Source organism: Petromyzon marinus, chromosome 2 (genome assembly GCF_048934315.1).
Source record: "Petromyzon marinus isolate PM22_M1 ecotype Great Lakes invasive population chromosome 2, UKy_Petmar_22M1.pri1.0, whole genome shotgun sequence".
In the NCBI taxonomy this organism is placed as follows: domain Eukaryota; kingdom Metazoa; phylum Chordata; class Hyperoartia; order Petromyzontiformes; family Petromyzontidae; genus Petromyzon; species Petromyzon marinus.
In genome coordinates, this window is record NC_133668.1 from 5,655,750 (window position 1) to 5,678,883 (window position 23,134).

The following is a 23,134-nucleotide window of genomic DNA, read 5'->3' on the forward strand; positions in this document are numbered from 1 at the left end:
AAAATAAGACAATACAATTCTCACGACGTTTCGGCCACAACACAAGTAGCCTTCTTCAGGTGAAAGAACAGAACTGTCGGGACGACAGAGCTTCAATTGAAGCTCAATTGAAGCTCTGTCGTCCCGACAGTTCTGTTCTCAATTGAAGCTCTATCGTCCGGACAGTTCTGTTCTTTCACCTGAAGAAGGCTACTTGTGTTGTGGCCGAAACGTCGTGAGAATTTTATTGTCTTATTTATTTTATTATTTTATTCTCATTCTACGTGACTTCACCGAAAGAACCAAAGAAGATGAATCCTTGCAGTCACGAAAGCTTTAAATCGAAACCTTCCTCTCTGTACAAACTAAATATAGCCAATGTTTCTGGGTAGCGTGTTGAGATGCAGCCGCATCCAGACGCCATGGAGACCCATTTTAAATGGTATTGTTTCGTACTCAATATCCAACACGGACCTAGGCGCACTCTCTCATCTTGCCGTCTCATCCAGCACCACCTTCAAAGGGCTCCGCTTTCAGCCTCGCCTACTGGCTGGCTGGCTACCCACTCCGCCGCTCCAATCAAAGAATACCCACTCTCAACCCACACACATACACACGCGCGCACGAGTAGAGAGGCAGACAGAGGGAGGGAGAGACAGACAGCGCGCGCGCACACACACGCACACGTGAGCGCGCGCGTATTAGCCTCCACGTACCTACCAGCTGTTTCACATCACAGCACAATAATACGAGTCGGGACACTTAGCTTACATTCGGCTAGCGGGGGAGGAGGTGGGGGCATCGCATGTGAAAACAAAGGAACCCGCCGCTCGCTCGCTTTCTCTCTCTCTCTGGTCCGCGCGTAACACGTGCTGCAGGTTTGAGGGCTGCCGGATTGGAAACCACACGAGGCCCCGGGGTTACTCGCTCAGCGCCGGGTATGGTCTCCTTAGAGGAACTTGTTTCTACTCCCTATCTCTTCTTTAATTCCAAGTGTGGGTTTTTTACAGGATTTGTGTTGTTGTTCGTTTCGCACGGCGGGAGTGGAAAGGATGGCGATGCGCACAAAGGAGCTGATCTCAAGCCCGTGTTTATGCCATTAGGGGAGCCGAGCCGAGCCTTGCGCTGGGAGCTGTCGTCAATCTGCCGCCGCTGTTGATGATGGATCGCGAGCATAATAAAAATAAATAAATATTGGTAAACTTGCAAGTGCAGCACATATAGAGCGATCGTTTTGAGGGGTCAGACCTGACCGCCACATCTGCAAGAATTTAGCGCGTTCTGCGTAACGGTGTTATCGTGCTCGCATCGGCCGCCTCGTGCCCCGAAATATATATTTAAAAAAATGTTACAAAAAAAAGACATTGAAAAGAGAGTGAGAAGCAAAGTGGGGGGGGGGGGGGGGGAGGAAAACGATGAAGCTGCCCTGGCCTGGCCCCCAAAAACGCTGTGGCTCCCCACGTAGACGAGATGGGAGAGAAACAAATCAATGACTTTTGTTGCCAGTGATTGATCAATCACAACCCACCCATACTCTTTGGTTCTATTCGGTAAAGTCACGTAGGTAAAAAATAAAACAACAAAAATCACGACGTTTCGGCCACAACACAAGCGGCCTTCATCAGGTGAAGGGACCAAACTGTCCAGCGGACAGCGTTGGAGTGAAGAAAGCCAAGCGCTGGTCGCCTCCTTTTAAGCTGTGAGGGGGTAAACAGTAAACGCCTTGACAAAGGAAATTAGCATAAAACGTACTACTGACAGAGCTTGGAATTAGCATAAGATGATAATACACCGCCTTGGAAGTTTGGAGTGCCACTACTAGAATAAATATACTGTACCATTGAAAATTAGTTTAATGTTTGGTTCGACTTAGAACATCTTTCCAATGGTTGCTTAATTTGAAACCATCTTCTCGGTTGAAATTGCGTCTGTGTTTGTAAATCTGAATTGCCTCGTGGACAAATCTCTGATGATAACCTGTCGGTTTGCAAAGGACCTTGGTTTTATTTTTTTTTACCTACGTGACTTTACCCAATAGAACCAGAGAGGAAATGGATCCACAACCCACCCACTTCCAATGCCTTTATTGGAGACACTATACAATTGCAAACGGTGCACAAATGTGGCATAGGGCCCCATCTCGACGGAAGCGGCCTCCTGGCTGCCGGTGCTTACAGATTTTTCGCCGCATCTGACAGCTCGAATCCGCTGTAAACAAAACAAATCCAGAAACGTTTTCGATTCGAAATATTTTTTTTTAAACCGCTCAGATTTGTTTTTACTATTCCCGTCGTCTCGAGGCCTTTTTCCCACAAAGAACCCCCCCCCCCACCCATCCCCCACCACCGCCCCCAATTTACGTTGTGGAGAATTGTAGCGCCAAACACGGTCTCCCGTGCAAGATACACAAACGTAAATTCCGTGTTGGCGTACACGAGATCACAAGGATACGGCATGACGGGTGTATTGCCGTCGGGGTATTTTTTAACAGCTGAATGTATCTTATACCCCCCCCCCTCTCTCTCTCACCCCCATTATTGCAGAGGAGGAGGAAGGGGGGGGGGGAGAGAGATGGGAAGCGGGGGTCGAGGAGCGTTTTGTAAATCATAACGGATGCTGCACAAGTTGCCCGTGAAGCTTGCGCGAGTCGGGAAAAGCAAACAGCAGCAGCAGAAAAAGGAGAAAAACGCTCTCGCACAAATTGCCAGGAAGAATGAATCACGCCTGATTTACTGCCGGGCGTGCGTTTAATAATGCGCGAACGAACGAGAGAAGAGGCCGGGGCTTGGGTCGTGCCAAGATCGGTAAGACATTAACCGGGGCACGGTGATTGGTGATGTCGCTGGGAAAGCGGCCACCGCTGTGGGGCCCAGCGACTTTTTGTGCAGGCAGAGAGACCTTCGTGATGAACACGTGGGCCGTGAGGTCACGGGGTGGTGCGCGGCACAGTCCTACGAAGTCGGCGTGGGGGGGCACTCGAATGGTCCCCGACGCTGCTGATGAGACTCTGGATGTCGAAACCGGTTAAAGACTTTCCTCAATCCCCTCTGCTGATCGCTGTCTTGCGTTCATGCGAACGAATGTTATGCTCTGTGCAGGAGGCCTACTCCTCCCTAACTCTACTCCGTCACAAATAAACCTTCCCCCTCCCACAGATTTTCTCAAAATGCAGATTCTTTTTTTTTTTCGGCATCTTCAGACGTGGTTTCATTTTTGCACTTTAATTAAAATAGCGTAGTGTTTCTCAACAGCGGGTTGACATTTATTGCACCACCACCACCACCGCCAGGGACCACCATGCATCACCACAAGCAGGCAGCACACACCACCACAGCGAAGTAAAACACACCTTGACTCGACTCCCATGCTAAAAATGAGGATTGCTCTTTCAGCAACAAAAAAACACGGGAAGGGAACAAAAAATGTTGAGTGAAAGAAGCCCACGCGTTTCAATGAAGCACAAAACATTTATTTATTTCCACGAAAACGCCGGTGCACGGACAAGACTGTTTGGCGGATTCGTGTGCCAGACGGGCGTCAGGAGCGAGCGAAGGAGGGTCACAGCCCGGCGTCAAACCTGAAGCTAATAGGGACAGGCATCACTTCTCCCTCTCTCTCTGCAGACAGCAAAATGCAAAAGTTAACAATCCTACCGTTTCCAAACTCTCCTTAAATATGCATCACTCCGAGACGTATCCGCTGGACATTGAGATTGCCGATCGTTTGCCGGGTGGATCACAGGTTAGTTTTCCGAGCCGGCACCGCTGCGATCCTAGATTCGAATGCAGGAGGCTGCCTGTGATTAAGCAAGGGGGGGGGGGGGCGGGGGGGGTTCTCAAGTCGAGTGAGTTGATGGTCTCAGCCCGGTTAGCAACGACTGCAGAAGAATACCGAGAGGTGAAAATTTGGTTTTGCGCTTATTTTGGCGAAATTCCATCTCTTGACAATTAAAATGCTCACACATGCAGAGCGGGCGCGCAATTGCTGTGGTTTTGGAGGTCACGTGAAGGAATCTGAGAGGTGGCTTCGCGATGTCCGCTTCCGTGGGCCACTTCTCTTAATGTGCACGGCTGTGCTGCTCCACGGACGATTCGAGTGGATGCGGGCTCACGGCAAGCCACTGATAGCACAACCAGGGTTGCGATTGGTGACAAATACCGAGAACAATTTCAAGGCACGCTCAACCATAGCGGGCATCTAAAATAACATAAACATCGCGAGAGATAATCGCCCTGTCTGCGACTCTCACGGCACCAGCTGATCGCTGCCCACCCCCCCCCCCCCCCATCGGTGGACGAAGGTTAACTGGCGTTTGAATGTGCATTGTCTGGCCCGTCAATCCAACTGCAGTTTAAGTTCATTTGTCCATTTTCCGAACAATGTTCGGAGGGCTCACCTTTTCTGCCCGCCCGCCCGCCCGCCTGAGACCTCCCCCCCTCCACTCGCTTCCCTCCTTGTCGAGCAAGTCTTGTTTACAGCGGCACATTCTCGGCGAGCATCTCACGGAGTCGACAATGTCAATAAGCAGACGGGAGCAAGCCGGCTTAATGTCCCGTCGCAAGATAATGGGCAGTGCAACACCGCCGTGCCGGAGCCAACACGGGGGGGGGGGGGGGGGGTGGGAGGGGGCAGCTGCGGAGGGGGGTTCACTGGGCCAGCCACCAGCTTCCAGGCATTGACAACCACCGAGCGCACCAGCGTGACTCCGCTGGCTGGTGGTTTTAATTTATTTTTGAATAAAAACACGCACAGCTGTTGTGTACCGAGTGCCCATCGCAACGACCCAGTGGCCAAGGTTTGCGAGTCAAAAGCGCTCAAAATCGCTCCGAACGCGACTACGCCACTACTGTGCTGTTGGCGCGGGTGACGGATAGCACCGCCTGTTTGTTCATCCGCAGAGGCGTCTCTCTCCTCTCGCGCTCGCTCGGCGTTGTTCACCGTCCGCCGCTTCTCACGGCATATAATCACAATAACACACATTACAACTAATTACTAATCTACAACTCGAAACTAATCATAACCATTGACTGATTACCAATCGATTATATAATTACAATACCCCCTCCGCCTCAAATCACTGCACCTGAATGAGTTAAATGATGACGTCACCCTGCTGCTGCTCTATTTAAGACCGGGAGCAAGTGAGGGCTTTACCATTCTGGCGAATTGCCCGATGATGCTGGATGTAATTACCAGCGAAACGTCGTACTCAAATTTTAAATGATGTTGATTCACTCTTCAACACACCGGTGGGCTAAAGTAGTGAACTATTTGTCCTTTGTAAACGTGACACATTTTTTACTGTTTGGCCGTGTCGGGTGGTGGAGGGTTACGACACATTTAGAAATAACGCGATCTAACCCAAAAACCTTTATTATGAATACTATTGGTCGCGAAAGCCTACGTGTTAAACTCCTCCCGTGTCCGATTCACGACTAATCGCGCTGCCTGTGGGCGGTTTTCCAATAACGCACCCGAGCGCTCTGTTTTTATTTTATTTTTTTATTTTGGCCAACCACGCAGGTGGACAAAACTATCTCTCGCCGCGCTTGTACAACAACAGCTTAATTACATCTTGACTCGAAGCTTTCGTGACTGCAGGAATTCATATTCTTTGGGTCTTTCGGTAAAGTCACGTAGGTAGGTTCAAAGAAAATAATTTAAAAAAATAAAAAATAAACTACGACGTTTCGATCGCAACACAAGCGGTCGTCACCAGAAAAACCCTTTTCCTGATGACGACCGCTTGTGTTGCGGTCGAAACGTCGTAGTTTTTTTTGTTTGTTTTGAACCTATCTACGTGACTTTACCGAAAGACCCAAAGAACAAGCTTTAATTACACTTCCATTACTTGGTGGACGTTGCGGGCGAGCGAGCGAGGACGCCGCCTTAAAAGTTGTCGATGAACCCGGCGATCTCGATCCCGTTGCCAGCCAGGGCCAACGCTGGTGGCGAGCGATACCTGAACTCGTCCCTCCTCACATCGGTATCGCACGCAGCGATGGGGAGACAAAGGCGGTCGACCACCCACCCCCTCGTGTACCGTGCCGGCTTTCATAGGCGCTCGCGACCAGCACTTGCCCCAACAGCCTGTTGAGGCTATATGGGGGGCGGGGGATCTTTGTGTGTCGAAGGATATCCGAACCGGTCCCGGGGTCTCCCACTCCTTTTCGCCAACGTGCACTGACCAGCGTGGTGAAGTATGGAAAAGAAAGAAACAACCCTGCGACTAACACAGGATGGGGGAGTCCTTCATCCGGCAGTGGACTGACAAGTGTCGTGACTTATTATTGTTATTATAATTGTTATTATAATTGTTATTATTGTTTTAATTTAAAGCTTTCGTGACTGCAGGGATTCATATTCTTGGTTCTTTCGGTAAAGTCACGTAGAATTTTATTTTTATATTTTTATTATTTATTGTTTCCCTTCTACGTGACTTTACCGAAAGAACCAAGAGTATGTTATTGTTATTATTGTTGTTGTTATTTTTGTTATTCTGATTGTTATTTACGATCAATAATAAACAAATTTAAAAAACCCACTTAAATCTTGACTTAAAGCTTTCGCGACTACCAAGCCACTTGATTTCCAAACATCGGTTGTTTTTTAATAAATGTATTCTTCTTCTGTTTCTCACGCGGGCGTGTTTTCGGTGTTTCCGAGCCGAGCAATTTTCATTTCTCCGTGTTGTCTTTGGCAACGGCTGGACGTCCAGACGCTGTCCGCATCGTCACGAGCCTTCAAAACACATCGCGCGTGAGTGTAATTAATTAATTAATAACAAACTTCGGGCGCAGGGGGGCCGGGGGGGGCCCGGGGCAACCGCTCCGTGCACCCGACATTAGAACGAGGCGGCGTCAGGAACCAACAACTCAACGAACGGTGTTCTGTACGCTTTACGTGTGTGTTGTTAGCGGGGAGCGGTGGTGTAACGGTTAGCGCTAAGCTATGAACCCGGCGACCCGGGTTCGATTCCCGCTCACGGCCAACACCAAGTGACGATTATCTGAACCGGTCATGGGCCTCCCCTAAGTCGACTCAGCCTCAAATGAGTACTTGGTGCGGTGTGTAAACATCGCCACTGGGGAGACAATGGCGGTCGGGCGTGGTGCTGGCCAGCCACCCCCTCGTGTGCCGTTGCAGGCCTTCATAGATGCTCGCTAACAGCACTTGCCCCTACAGTCTGTTAAGGCTATACGGGGGATCTTTGTCTTTGTTGTTAACAGACAGGAATTTGCATTAGAAAACACACAATCCTTACATTGTAACACATTTTTCGAACCGGAGTTCTATTCATGGCGACGGCGATAACATTGGTGAGCGAGTAATGTCCGAACCGGTCTCATGACTGACCAACGTGCTCAAACAATCTCCATTAAGCCCTTCATCCAGCAGTGGATTTAGAAAGCGCCGCTAGAAGAAGAAAAAAATGCGGAGCCTCCAGAATCCTGGGAGATTGGACTAAACGGACGCTTATATTGCGTTCTTGTGTCTTTCGGTAAACTCACGTAGATAGGAGACTTTACCGTAAGACCCAAGAATATGAATTGCTGCAGTCCCGAAAGCTTTAAGTCAAAAGATTTAACTGTATATTGTGCCCTTGCTGCGTTCTCTGTACATCTATTTCTCGCAAAGTCTTCTCCACTCCTCAGCCCCCCCACTTTCTCCATCACCCCCCCCGCCCCTTCTCCTCACCCCGTTGCAAACCCATACAATTCACCACCCTGCCAACCATCCTGTTTTGCTGTGACTAATTACAGCACTGCATGTCCTGGCAGCAAGGCCCGGTACTTCATAATCACATCATCCCCAATCGAGGCTATTATCCTTCCACACCCACACACGCGCGCGCGCGTGCGTGCACACACTCGAAGCATCACCATCATACCGATTCTCACACACATCTGCAACAAACAAAACTTTCCATAAGCTGACAGCCTACCCTCGCACGCGTAAACACATACACGCGCCCACACGCACGAGCAAGCGCTACCCACGCACACACGCGCACGCGGTTAGCGTGCTCAGAACCACTCGCAAACACGAACACGCAACTTGGGCGCGCGCGCACACTCTGCAGGCACGCCCGTTTCCAACACCCACGTGGATGTGAACCCAGGGCACGCTTTGCGGCACTTGTGCTCGTGTCCGAGCCAGATTCGGAGCAATCGTGTCACACAACAGGGCACAGGACACGCGCGAGCACGCACGAGACGGGTTTCCCTCGGCACAAGTTTACATCTGATGTCGGTGCAGATACATCACATTCTTTATGTCACGTCACATTCTTTAACATTTCCGAATTCGCGTTATAATTAAACTTGTTTTTTTTTTTAAACATTACACATCCACAAGATATTAAAGAAAATGGAATGCAAATCACTGGACAACTCAAGACTCTTAGCAACGATGATGGATTTCACAATTTTACTGCAATTTTTTTTTCTTTTGCAAAGCTCAACAGACGCCGGTGATTTACGACTGCAACCTCTGAACCTCAAGCAGTCACTCGTCGTGGCTAAGATATGGAAATGTCAGCCGCGAGGATGGATCGCGCTCTCGAGCGCAAGCAAATCGTGATGAATCGCGCAGTAACAGGCACTGAAAACTCCCACCTTAATAACGGACGCCGAAATAATAGAACCTGACGGGGCATTTGATAACGTTGATAAATGACACGTGCGAGCTTTTGGCAATGCGTCGGAAAGTGCGCCCGTTTGCTCGATACCATCGCGGCTGAAGATTCTACCGCGCTGTGCGAAACACGGGGGGGGGGGGGGGGGGGAGGCGTAACGACGCATGACCTCGTCGGGTGACGTCGGTCTCCTGCGCTTGCGCACAAAGGGGGGGTCGACGTTCGTCAACTCGCACGTGTGTCGCTCGTCACGGGTTCACGTCCACCCCTGCGAGCATGTGGCGGCCTCCACATTCAATTGGCCAACACGTTCAAGACAAGGGAGTCGATTCCTCAATCAATCGGCCAACTGCCGCTCTGTGGCAATTCAGGAGTGTCCAGGAATCAAAACATGATATCCCACAAATCTCACTTGCCAGAAAAAAAGTCGTAGGCTCTTGTCGAGTGGGTAAATTAAAGTGAATTATGAAGTTCATTGTGCGACCGTCTCTGGGGAGATGATGGAATGGCAACTATCAGAAGTGGATTATAAAGTGTGCCAATGAAGCGAGCATGGGTAGTCTTAAAACATGTGCGTGGGTTATCAGGATTCCTTTCGAGGATAACTCTTAATTCGTTGAATTTCTGGGCAGGGAGAGCGGTGTTTAAGGCCCCCTAAGAAAAAATGAAAACCGAGCTCTGGTGATTACAGACACTGTGCAGAGAAGCCAACTACATGGCTGACTTGCCATGATTAAATATAGGCGCCCGGGACGCATAACGGCCAATGCACCTGCCATGGAGCGAGTGTGCACAGAGGCAATGGTTCGATCCCTGTGGTTGGTGCATACGTGCACAAGCAAGCCTTTAAATATGAAGTAATAACGCATGTTAAACAGACCTCCGTTCTGTGCCTCTGCATACGAATAAAATATTTCTTGGTCATTGGACTATTGACTTTGAAGACCAATATTTTCAAGCAGAATTTGTTTTCGAAAAGTAAAGTCTGGGCCGGTTTCAACCTTCTGGGTCTCATCAGAAGAGTTTGGCTCGTTTACTCCATGCTACTGGGTTGTCTGCTGTTACTGCTAGGAGCACTCCATCTAAACGTTGGGGCCATGTTCAACACGAAAAGAAATATTGTATACAAACTCATTTGGCGTTGTGGAGCATTGTGGATAATTAAATATACATGCGTGGAACCACAAACGGAGGTCTGATTACACCGTAATCTCTGGATTACGTAACCTTAAATTCCTCCTGCATTTTAAATTGAAAAGGTGGGAGTGGGTCTGAAAGTCTGGAATTCATGTGTCTTCTGGAAGATGCGTTTTAAAATTTGACTTAAAACTTTCGTGATTGCAGGAATTCATATTATTGGTTCTTTCGGTAAAGTCACGTAGCTAGAAAAAATCAAACAAAAATCAATGCAAAAAACCCACGACGTTTAGATCGCAACACAAGCGGTCTTCATCAGGTGGAGAAAAAAAAAGACCGCTTCAGTTGTGATCGAAACGTCGTGGGGTTTTGCTTATATCTTTATTTTATTATTTTTATTTTCTATCTACGTGACTTCACCGAAAGAACCAAGAAGATGTGTTTTAAGTTTGGTTGTTGAGAATCACCTTCCGGAAGATGGTTCTCCATAGCAATACGGAACCACCCAGAGGGCAGATGAACCCACTAGCCATAGTAGCATTATCTCCAAATTATAGGAGATACGTTTTTTCAAAATTACCCAAAGTTCAGGGTGCATATACGGTCCGCAGCCTCGAAGCCTCTAGAGAATGCGGTGTGTTATTACTCACGGCGGGATGTTAACTATCTCGCCTAGTATGCAGGTCGTGGGCTCGATCCTGACCCTGACGCCTGTATATTTGGAGTTTGCTTGTCTCTCACACGTGGTCACATGGATTATTCTCCGAATAGATTTTAGAGTATTTGGCTGCTATAAATGTCCACGTGATAAGCCACTTCGTAGGGCTATCATATGTGATCGACAGGTCACTTCTGAAAAAAAGCTATGTACCTCAGTGGGCCTTACCTGATATAAAAAGAAGAGACATTGCTCCACAACATAGCATCGTGAATGTGTTTAATTAACGAGAGTGGGCCACAACGTGCTTCCTACAATAGCCAAATCGACATTTGGGCACGTAACAATTACAACAACAAAAACCCAAACAAAAAAATAACTCAATGCTCAACAACAGATGCCGAAGTCTCTCGTACTGAAGAGGTTAGCGCATCTCAATGGAATTTCTGCAGGGGCGCTGGAAGGGCGAGTGCGATTAAAAAAACAATTTATTGAGGGGGCATATTTCGCCTCATTGTCGTAGGGCCTTGTGGGAAGTGGTGGTGGCATCGCTTTAAGCAAACGAAAAAAAACGCGAGCAAAACACGCAGCTCCTTCATGTCACGTCGTCACAGCAGATTACGTGCGCACCCAAAGAATTTGGCGAATGCGCTCCTCAGCGCGGTCTGTTGTAAAACGATTCATCAAAACAATAACCGCTTTGATTACGCCAAGCAGACAATGGCGATTAGGCAATGCGAGAGTGCGCGCGCGTGCTTCGTACAAAAGCGAACGGAGCTGGGGGGGGGGGCGAGAAAATCTCGAGCATTCGAAGCCAACGCCGTGATTATTAATATTGCAATTTATTTTTAAAGCCACTGTTGTCCCGTGGGTTTACGAGCTTGTAATCGAGCCTAACCGCAGGGTCCCGGCTCGTAGCATTTCGAACGGTTGGGGAGTTGATCGGCGATGTTTCTTAGCTGCTGTTGAAGCTTGGCGAGTAAGCCAGCGGGCAGCTTCAGGAGTGGCCTGGTGAATGTCTGAAATGCTCACGGCAAATGCTCGCACGGTCGCACAACCGCGTGGTCCGCGGTTTTGAGATTGGTGACAGCACTCGCACTGTCGCTTGCTGTCAATTGTCCGTTGTGTGGGGGCTCGATAGCTGTGATGTTTTTTTTATGCGGTTCAACACGGACCATTGTCTGCGGGGGCAAGACATTCAACCAGGAGACGGTTCTTCTGTGGGAACCGCGAGTGAGTGGCTCGTTAGGGGACACTGGCATCCGTCCCAGGTCGCTCTCCACCGAGCCCATGGGATTGCACGTGGGCGCGTTTGAGGAGGGGGGGCGGGGTCTCAAGTGAGGTAACGGGATGTGTTTTGCCACTTGGCGAGACAGAGGCGTGCCATAATGGCAAGATGTTAACTGCTTCGCCCGGTACGCAGGAGGCTGTGGGTTCGATTCCGACCCTGACGCCCGTATATTTGCATGTTCTCTCCGTGGTCACGTGGATATTCATCCGGGTCCTCACGGTTTGTCCCTCTACATTTAGAATCAACGCGCGTTTAAGAGTATTTGGCTTCTAGAAATGTCTACGTAATAAGCCACTTCATTGAGCTTTAATTTGTGGTCAGGTCGCTTATATAAATGAGCTGCATAGCACGCCTTGCCTGGTAAAATAGAAAATAATCGCTCATACCTGAATACAACTGGAATGAGCCAGTGAGGGGTTTCCATCTTTACAAGATGCCTCTGGCACAGGACAACTGTTCCATAGGACAAACCACCATTGGCTCGACTAATCACAGATAAATGGTCGGCCCAGCCGACCGCCACCTTCCATGAGAAATATACAAATAATAAACTCCTATCTCATCATTCACAGGGGAGGGGGGAAGCAGAACATATGTCCAGGGCCCAAAGCTTCCGAGGATCCCCATGAAGAAAGGACACATTTAAAACAGATACCGCACAACGTGAACGTTGAGACGTCTGATCCTGTTAGCCGTTATAGTATGAATCACCTAACCAACAGGAGCTTTAGTGGAGAGCATCCTGGCAGCGTGAGGGTTGTGAATTGTGTGTGTGTTTAAGAGGGGGGGAAAGGAGGGGGGGGGGGAAGGAGGGGAGGGTTTCTTCTGCTCTGGTGTCCTGGGGACAAAGAGACCCCAAGACCGGCCCTGTGCCCTACGAATCGGAGAACCTTCAATAGGCGAATGCTGCAGGCGTTGTTGGCCCCGCTTCAGAGAAGAGGGTGAGGGGGGGGGGGGGGACCGACAGCAGACAATTGCCACGAACAGGCTGCTGCCGATATGCCCCCTTCACAATTCGCTTCCTCGAAAAACCACCGGGTCGATCGGGGGGGGGGGGGAGCAGAGAAGGGAAAAAGAAACAAATGGAGTGGGACGCAAACGGTTTTCGTGAGAGGCGCCGACACGGTTCCGTGCGACCTGCCGCGACCTCGCGGCGGCTCGTGAACACGGCCAACGATCGAACAAACAAAAGTGGAATGGACAAATAAAATAAAAAAAGCAAAGCGCGTGCAGAAAAGAAGCGTGGAGAAATGGACGCTCGGAAGTACGTTGAGAGAGAGAGAGGAAGAAGAAGAAGGAACGGCATTTGGTCGGAGAACGTACGCGGGTTATTGACGTCACTCAAAACTGTTAAGAGAGGAGAGCTGGCTTGGGAGAGACAGCTCGCTGGAACCAAAGGAGGCCCCGTGGGTCGAGACTCACAATGGATTGGCAGCCAAAGTGAGGTTAGCAAAGCCAGGGCGACGTCGGACCACAGAGGAGGAGCGATGAAATAATCTCACGCGCAGGGGTTCGCTGGGCGTTTCCGCGAGAAACGGCAACGTTCGGGGAGGCCTTCACCCAGCAGTGGACGGATCACGGCTGCAGGCAAACATACAAAGGAATCATTCGGTGGCGAACTTTACGCTTGATCAGGTAGGGGATGCGCTCGGGCGAGAGGCCACCTTTTTTTAGCAGTGATCTTTGAAAGCAAAGAGCATGTGGAGCGAAATAATAAAAATAAAACAATTTACGCAAATAAAACTCAATTCACTGAACGCAAGCATGCAGCGGCTGGCTTGCTCGGTGGCGGTAATTACAATAGCGAGAAGAATAACCGAAAATACCACAAGTGTTTGCACGTAACAACTACTCGCACCGAAAAAACATGTCATCTTTTTGGGGTTTTAATTCGTGCGTGTTGTTGTTGTTGTTCCAACAATAGTCCTGGCAGTCCGGATGAAAGAAATACATGGGGTCCCCCGCAGATTCATTCTCACCGAGCACAAATCAGACCCTGGAGGCATCATCCGCAGAGCGCACGTGCCGGCCTGTCTTATTTGTGCAGTTTTTCTGCAGCTGAAATTACACTGTTAAAATTAAAACATGCCGAGAATGCACGCACACGTACGCGTACATGCACGCGCGTGCGCGAATTTGTGGGTGTTTTTGCGTGCGCGCGTTTGTATGCCTGTATGTTGTATGTCCAGGGTCATTGCTGCTCTGCATGTGGCTCCCCTTGCCACTGCTTTCCATCCCCCAGCCCCACCACCTCCACTTTGAAGTCTCCCACCAATATGAAATCTCCTTCCAAAATCAAGTCTCTCACCAAATTCAAGTCTGGCATTAATCTCAAGTCTCCCATCAACCTCAAGCCTCCCAGCAATCTCAAGTTCCCCACCAATCTCAAGTCTCCCACCAAACTCAAGTCTCCCACCAATCTCAACTCTCCCACCAAACTCCATTCTCTCATCAAACTAAAGTCAACCTCCCACCGAACCATCCTTTTCTGAATTGTGCGCAGCCCGGCGGTGTGTGTGTGTGTTGTGTTCGCGGTTGGCTTGTGCTCGCCGCTCATTCCAAACAGGCGGAGGCAGCGGCGCTGCAGCAAATTTTCCAGTGTTGTTTTAATTACACGGCCCGTGGTTGGGTTACGGGCCTGGCCGCCGCCCACGTTTTAATAGATCGCAGCAAGGGGAAGGCACGCGAAGACTACCGTGCTGGAGGTGATGGGGCGACGAGTGGCCCGGTGGGCGGGGGCTCGGGTGAGGGAGAGAGGGGGGGGGGCCCAGTGCCATCGCCGTCAGGCCGCTCGCAAGTCGCCGACCGTGCCGCACGACGATCGTGCCACCGCGCTCCCGTCTTCGCCGCCGCTGTGCAACCACGACCAGACAGCCTCAGGCAGCAGACAACAGTTTGCGCAACGATCGCCGCCGCGTGCAACTGATTTCGCAACCGCATCCAACGCCATGCAGCGGCAGCAGCAGCAGCCACCAACAACAGCACCAACAACAGATTGCACAACCACCACATTGTATTCCACTTGCATCTTCCCCACACCAAACAGCAACACCACCACCACCTCCCTCCTCCATCATCACCAGCACTCCATGCAGACGCAGCGCATCTCACACATGCCTGTAGCGAAAGACGGAGAAACCAAGGGCCCTCATATGGCCCAATTAAGGCTGGCACGATGCATGAGTTGTTTTGTTAGCACCACGCCCGGCGACCTTTCTTTCCCCATTACTGCACCAGGTACTGATTTATAGCTGATACCAATTTGGCTGCTATGACGTGATAAGCCCCTTTGTTGAGCTATTGTGATAGCCAGGTCGCTTCTGAAAATTATATAGCTCAGTGGGCCTTACGTGATCAAATAAAAAATATATATAGTAAAAAATTATACTGGTAGGAACGAAGTTGTAAACTGAGTGTACCAGCCTGCAATAGATTTATGTGTCCGTCCGTCCGTTCCCTTTCAATACTTTAACGAAGTGAAATCTCGTGCTGTTGGGTGTAAAATCAGCAATAGACAGCGCAGAGACTTGTCCTACCAGCCCACCCTGCAGGGACCTGTTTTCCACCACAATCCCAGGTGATGCGAGTTAAATTATTGGCCGTGCAATTATTTGCAATATAGTTATCTAAACTCACTCTGGGTCTCTTGTAGGTTGACCCAGCCTAAAATTAGGATCAGGTACCATGCGTGAACATCAAAGAAGACAAAGGTGGTTGGATGTATGAGTACCAATATGTTCTTTCAACCCATTATAATTTGAGATTTATAGTTGTGTATAAATTATTACGTAACTTTTTTAGTCAGCAGCTATCTCCATGCACGGACAATCTGAATATAACAAGGTAGGTATTACCTTTGATAACACATACAATTGGAATCAGTGGATTGACTACTCATATTGAAATAATACTGGTAGGAACGAAGTTGTAAACTGAGTGTACCAACCTGCAATAGATTAATGTGTCCGTCCGTCCGTCCACTTTCAATACTTTAACAAAGTGAAATCCCGTGCTGTTGGGTGTATAATTTGTCCGAAGAACCCTCAACGATTTTGAGCGCAAAAAGGTGGGAAGACGCTCTCAATTTGCACAATTTTACGTAACAATGTCATAAAATTGCGCAAAATTCCAATGTTCCTACCAGCCCACCCTGCAGGGACCTGTTTAAATTACTTGCCACGGCCAGGAATCGAAACTGGCTTGCTAGGTTCGTAGTGCAGGGCACGAAGCAATGACCCCTTGTGACGCAGTCTCTGTGCGGGTCACCACCTGGCTGGGACCCCACGGCCAGCATGGGTCCCACGCACACACACACACACGGGGGGGGGGGGAGGAGGAGGAGCAGCGGTTATTGCCCCTTATCAGGGTTTAATCTCGCCACTCGGGCACGACACCGCGTTTCCCACTCTAACCGTATTTCCACCGCACGTTAAGCGCAGGCTGGGAAGTTCGTGTGCGCGTCGATGACCTTTGCTGGCTACGCGTGTGCGTGCACACGTGTGTGTGTGTGTGACCCACCGCTCGGGAGGCACTTAGAGGTTGCCCGCCTGCACGATTGCCGGGATTCTTCTCGTTGGTGCTCTGCCGAAGATGTAACTAACCACCTACCGTGCATGGTGATCCATGGCCCTTATAATCAGGGTCCAACTTTGCCAAATATCTCAAAACAAAACAATATATATTGGGAATTTGGCAGAATCTTTCCCAAAATTAAGATGTATAATGGTTCAAAAATATTGTTATCATCATTATTAATGCAATTGCACCACAATTTTTTTAATATATATAATTTTCCAATTTGTATTAATATAGCACCCATATCAAGATGTAGTACAGCAACAGTGGACATATTTATTTTGTAAACTAGAGTCAGTCATAGGCAGAGGAGGAATCTTACATATTGAGCCTGGACTTGAACTGGGGCAGGAGTCGACAGCACAAATGGCTGGGGGAGGGGAGCTCCAGACTGTGGGGGGCAGCAGGGGAGAGGCGCCACGGTGGCTGCGAGATGTTATCTCCCTCACCTGGTATGCAGGAGGTCGTGGGTTCGATCCCGACCCTGACGCCTGCTGTATATTTGGAGTTTGCGGTGTCTCTCTCCTCGTGGATTTTTCTCCGGGTCCTCCGGTTTTTCCCTCCACATTTAGAAAGAATGACATTTCCGCGATAAGCCACTTCATTGAGCTATCATTTGTGGCCAGGTCACTTCTGAAAAAAATAGTTATATAGTTCAGTGGGGGCCTTACCTGGTAAAAGTTTAGTTTTTTTTAACAAGCAGCCTCCAACAGGAGAAACCGTGGATTTCGTTTCAACATTTCTCATCAGCACTCGGCAGCACTGAAACAACAAACAAATCGTTTCTGTTTGTTTTTCAATGGAAAATAATTCTGAGATCTCACCACAACGTTCAAAATCGCGGACAGCCAGGCTCGTCCGGCTCCGGGGATAACGCTAAACAGAAGCGATCCCGGGTACTGAGGTCCATCAAACATTATTTACGTTCATAAAAAAAAACTTCAGTAAATTCATCTGTTTAAGCATTCCAACCCAATGGAGTCAAATAGAAAAATTAACCCACATCGTGACATTTAATTAGCGGTACTCATTACACACACAAAGTGCTTGCCACAAATGAACCACAATACCTCGCTGATCTAGTCAAGGAGCATGAACCATCACGCAAACTCCGGTCATCCTCGCAGCAGCGGCTTTTAGCTGACCGTCGAACAGTGACGGTCACCGCATCGCGTGGCGCTTTCAGGTGCCACTGGGGCTACGCACTTTCAAATCTAGATTGCAAACTAATTTCTTTACAACTAATTTCTTAAAACTAATTTCTTTACAACTGCTTGTTGCGTTTAGTTTGTTGTCCTTCCCCCGCACCTCCAATTAGCACAGTTGGTTACGTACGGCGAGAAATAAGTTCAACGTACACACAGCGTTCACGGCACACAGTGGTCGGGATGATCGTGGCCTACAAGTCACCGAGTGCACGCGGTCTAGGCATGATGTATGGAACAATTTATTTGGCGATGCCGTTGCCGCATTGTCAGTGGTCATCGTCACGATCCACGCGCAGGTGGCCCGTTGGGTGTCCGCCGCACATTTCGTCATTTGTCAACACTTTCCTCTGTCTTGTGCCAGTGCGCTCGAGTCGTGGCCACGTGTTTGTGGCCACGTGTTTGTGGCCACGTGTTTGTGGCCTCGTGTTTGTGGCCTCGTGTTTGTGGCCTCGTGTTTTTGTGGCCTCGTGTTTGTGGCCTCGTGTTTGTGGCCTCGTGTTTTTGTGGCCTCGTGTTTGTGGCCTCGTGTTTGTGGCCTCGTGTTTGTGGCCACGTGTTTGTGGCCTCGTGTTTGTGGCCTCGTGTTTGTGGCCTCGTGTTTGTGGCCTCGTGTTTGTGGCCTCGTGTTTGTGGCCTCGTGTTTTTGTGGCCTCGTGTTTTTGTGGCCTCGTGTTTGTGGCCTCGTGTTTGTGGCCTCGTGTTTTTGTGGCCTCGTGGTTTTGTGGCCTCGTGTTTGTGGCCACGTGTTTGTGGCCTCGTGTTTGTGGCCTCGTGTTTGTGGCCACGTATTTTTGGCCACGTGTTTGTGGCCACGTGTTTGTGGCCACGTGTTTGTGGCACCGGTCTCTTGCGGTGTCGTCGTCATTCTCTGCGAGGTCTTCCCGTCTCCTTCCGGTTCTTTCCATTTTTCCAGAACAACGCACTTTTCATATTCCTGTCGTTGTCCATCCTACACGTGTCCAAATAGTGCCAGTCTCCTTCTCTGGCATTAAAGTACATTCGTCAATCCCAGTTATTTGGGCACAATCATTCATGATATGTATAACCCAGTATATTAGTTAATAACACCGCCTTGAAGGAAATAGATAGTGACGTTTCGGGGAATGGCCCTTCTTCATAGCAGAGGCAGATGATTTGTACATGACTTTAATATATGGTTCATATATATACATGTTTCATATATTATTTGTATATATGATTCATATATAATGATATCAAATATATCTATATATATAAAAGGGAAATTTGTGAATGTGTGTCTGTTCAAAATGTATAGCATACTTCCCAACATGCAGCAAACTTGACATTTGGCATGTGGGTAGTTTCCAGACTGTCCACAATGCAAAAAGTATTTGGGGGGGGGGGGCACAATAATGGATATATTTTGCACGGCAAGTGAGCGGTGACGTCACATCAGTGATGTCACCCGCATGCGGCAGCGTCACGCAGTGTGCCTGGTGACGTCACGCAGTGTGCCTGGTGACGTCACGCAGTGTGCCTGGTGACGTCACGCATCCCCCCCCCAACCCTCCGCGTAGGCCGTGTATTAATCCAAGACAAGAATCCAAGTCCCGGGCGAAGCCGGGTAATAAAGCTAGTTTAATATATATGTTGTGTATATATGATTGATGTGTATGATTCATATATTGTTTGAACATATGAGTCTCCCTCCGGCAATAACATCAAATGCCAATTGATAGATTTACTAATCATTACCATCAGCCTTGTCAATCCACTGCTGGATATCATCATCTCTCACGATTGTGGGATGTAATGATCCACCGAGCACCTCCATACGAGCCGATTCCACCGCTCCATCTCGGACACTTTTCCCTGACTTGACTGCTTCTCTGCCATTGTTCCCGAACCAATGGCAATCAACCCTTCCAGACTTGGCCACCTGACATTTAGAAGCAGTCCATACGACGTTAGAAAACCCGCGTACGTTCTCTAATCCACGTGGCCCCTCTTTCCGTGCCCCATTGCAATTAGCAGCTGCGCATCTCTCCGCGCACTTTTCAGATGTCATTTATTTTTTGAAACTTTTTTTTTCAATTTAGTTTGTGCGTTGATTGCACCCAGTAAATGCAGCTGTGTCCGACGCCATGCTTTTCCCTGCGTGGTCTCGTATACGACTAGATTAAAGCCAAATGGGTGTGTGTGTGTAAAAGGTGGGATCACAGGAGAATCTGCGGTGACGGTGTCAAAAACACTGAGAATGACCGCGAAAACGTGCACGCACAAATAGGCACAGGCAAACACGTAAATTTATAAACACACAATCACGCGCACACACACAATCACACAAAGACACAAACACGCAAACAATCACACAAACACAATCACATAAATAGAAAACACACCATCACACGGACACACAGAAGGCACACAAAACACACGCGGACGAATGTGCGCACAGCGCACGCGAGCGCACGCACGCAGACACCCACGAGGTTTAAACAGTGGTCAAAGGTCAGAGGTTAAAACAAGTATTTATCACGGTATTTGTTTTATATTTACTGCTGGAGTGGGGGGGGGTGAGTCCAAGGGCAGTGAAGCGTCGAGGCTTGCTGAGCGGCAGGCTGAGAGTGGCAACTGGAAGTGTGAGGTTGGGAGCAGCTCGTTAGGGTAATTAATCAGCCATCGCTCTCGCAAATTATCGAGCCTCGAACCTTCTGCGCTGCTCATGCACGCGCGCGGTGTGGTTTAGCCGGGTAAACGAACCACCACTACCGCCACCACCCTATACTAGACAATTTTTTTTTGTAATTTTAGCCGGTAAGGCTCACTGAGCTACAAAGCTCTTTTTCAAAAGCTAACCTGGCCACAAATGATAGTTTAACAAAGTGACTCATCATATATAGCAGCCAAATACTCTAAACGCACGTTTCTAAATGTGAAGGGAAAAACCGAAGGACCAGGAGAAAAATCCACGTTACCACGGGGAGAAAGAGACACGCAAACTCCAAATATACAGGCGTCAGGTTCGGTATCGAACCCACGACCTCCTGCGATCCCGACCCTGCATGCAGTCATACAGATCAGCACGTGGCAGAGTTTGAGACACTGGGAGAAGGATATCAATTCCAGCGCTACAAGGCCTCGGTGAGGGCATCTGGTAACGGAGTAAACCCCGAGCCAACTCGCCCAATGCATTGCCAAGCTATATATGCCTCAACACAGTATGCCATGAAAGCAAAGAAAATACGTTAATTAACAACGGAGGGTGCAAAGGCTTGTAACAATGTTTGTATTAATGCTGGCGGTGTAATCATGCATGCGAATCGCGCATGCAAGGATTTTTCCTTTTCGATTTGTGTATACCATTTGTAATTGGTTCGCATGATCCCCGCAGCCACTAGAGGTCACTGCATTGACCACACTGTACAAAAAGAAAATGTAATACCCTGAGAATTCGGACATTTCATTAAATTATAAGGGAGGGACTGCAATTCATCACACTTCAGATAATCATCAGAATTATGGGAAATTCAGATACGGGACTTCAAACACGCTTAATAACATATTGAATATCTATCAAACACAAAACTAATAAAAATGTACAGCTTTGTCATATTACTCCTGAATGAAGGGCTCACCCACGCCATGTTGGTCACGGAGGTCGTTTGACCATATTTCACCACACTGGTCAGTACGAGTTGGAAAAGCTGGGGGTGGGGCCTGGAATCGGTTCAGATATCACTCGTCACCGATGTTACACGCGGCCTGAAATCCAATTCGGGTGGCCAAGTTCGTACAGCTGCTCCAAAGTTTTGGAGCCACCAACTGGTGTCTCTCCTCCGGGGGTCTCTGCTATGCCATCTCTGTACAGACATTGAGGTCGAAACAATGCAAACGCGAATGTGCATAATTGTTTCGCGAGATTATTTGGTTTAAATCACTTCATTTATATGTTTTTTAATATTTTATATCGTGTTCATTTATTCATTTGTAACTCTTGCTGCCTGCTGGCCGAGTCACCCTTGAAAAAGAGCCGCCTAGCTCAATGGGTGATTCACTCTGATATCAAACTTCATCCGATTCTGGTTTGTAACTCAGCAGTACGCCATCGCATCGCCCCGGAGCCTAATCGTCAGCATACGGTCGTATAGTCTCAAAACTACAAATAAATCCGTGACTGTGGTATACCTCTGGTCATGAGGCTCACAAAACAGGGTCATCACGGTTAAAATCGCCAATTGCCCTTCGATGCATTTCGTAGAAGTGTGTTAAGATGGGCACAACATTAAAGAGAAGGGAAAAAAAGGTTCCACGCTGCTCAGAACCCATTAGCGTGCAACACACATGACAACTTTAAGTCGGCGCTCACTCCCGACAGGTGAATCTCTGCCCACCCCCACCACCCCCCGCCCACCCACCTATCAAAACGATTCCCTAACGGAGCCTTCAAGGCCGCAGTGAGAGCGCCGCATTCCCTATCGCGGAGGCTCGCGTCCAAACCCAAATTCTTTGTGCGTCCAGTTGCAAACGAGACCTGCCATCTGGCAAGGAGACTATGGAGCCCACGGAGAGATATGCGAGCCATGTGGCCCTAGTGGTGGGTGTAACAAATGTGATAATGCCGTGTGGCATTATTATTTATCACTTTTAAAAATATATATACGTGTGTACGGCGAATTGTTCCAAAGTTATAATCGCGGTTGTGAAACGTTATATTTGGATAAAAAAGCAGCGTAGGCTCATATGGGTAAACCTATAAAATTTGATAGTAGTAATAAAATTGCTCTTTATCTACCTCGGAAGGAAGCATTGCTTGGGAGTGTTTCTCGCTCGGAAGCGCGAGGCCCTCCTACATTGAGGATGTTTGGCCAATCACGGTAACGAGCGTCTGGCTTCATGGGGGAGGAAACCGGAGTGCCCCGGGCAAACACAACCACATGAAGGGAATAATACGAATATACTGAAAAGCACTGCACAGTTAGATTCAGGAATCCATTATTTTGCTGCCATCTCTGTTTCACCTTCGCATCCCTCATGAACATGTTATAATGTTTCTTCTGTGTTCATCCCAGGAACGATTTGTAAAAAATAATAATTAGATGCGAACATTGCGGAAAAGGAAATGAGTCGATGGTCTCGGTGCAATCAACAAATGATTGCACGAAAATAACCGTCGTGTTGCTCTTTTATTTCACCTATTTGGGAAAATTCCATCCCTGAGAATTAATTGAAATATATTGCCTTGACCGCCTTGCAATGAACATTTTTTTTTCTCTCGTGGAGCGTGTGGGAAAGTGCGGATAAAATAGGTCACTTGAATTGATGTCAGAAATAGATCTGCCGTGTCTATTTCTGCGGGCCGTTTACTAACGTAATGAACTGCGCTGCGAAGGTTACAAATGTTATATATATTTGCAATGTTATGACATGATGATGACAGCACAATTGATATAAGATTGGGAAAAACACTGTGCTGGCACATAGCATATACTTTGCTCGCAAGATGTAATCGTGAAATAAATGAATGCCCCACCAGATACGGTATCTCACAGCAGACAATGGACCACATCTTGGCTGTGTTTTGAGTGACAACTCAGCACGAATCATGATCATCTTTAACTGGCATTTGACATACATCCTTGGTTGTTTCCGTAGGAATGCTACACCTTATATCTGTTTCAAGTTGA

At 48.4% G+C, this 23,134-nt stretch overlaps 1 long non-coding RNA gene across 1 annotated transcript; it reads right to left on the minus strand.

Annotated features, from left to right (window-relative positions):
• Nucleotides 1-3,432: 3,432 nt before the first annotated feature.
• LOC142927055 (uncharacterized) lies at nucleotides 3,433-21,817 on the minus strand. The gene is made up of 2 exons (XR_012943983.1): nucleotides 14,399-21,817; nucleotides 3,433-6,720 (listed from the first exon to the last, which is right to left on the minus strand). It is a non-coding gene; the product is annotated as an uncharacterized LOC142927055 (long non-coding RNA).
• Nucleotides 21,818-23,134: the final 1,317 nt, after the last annotated feature.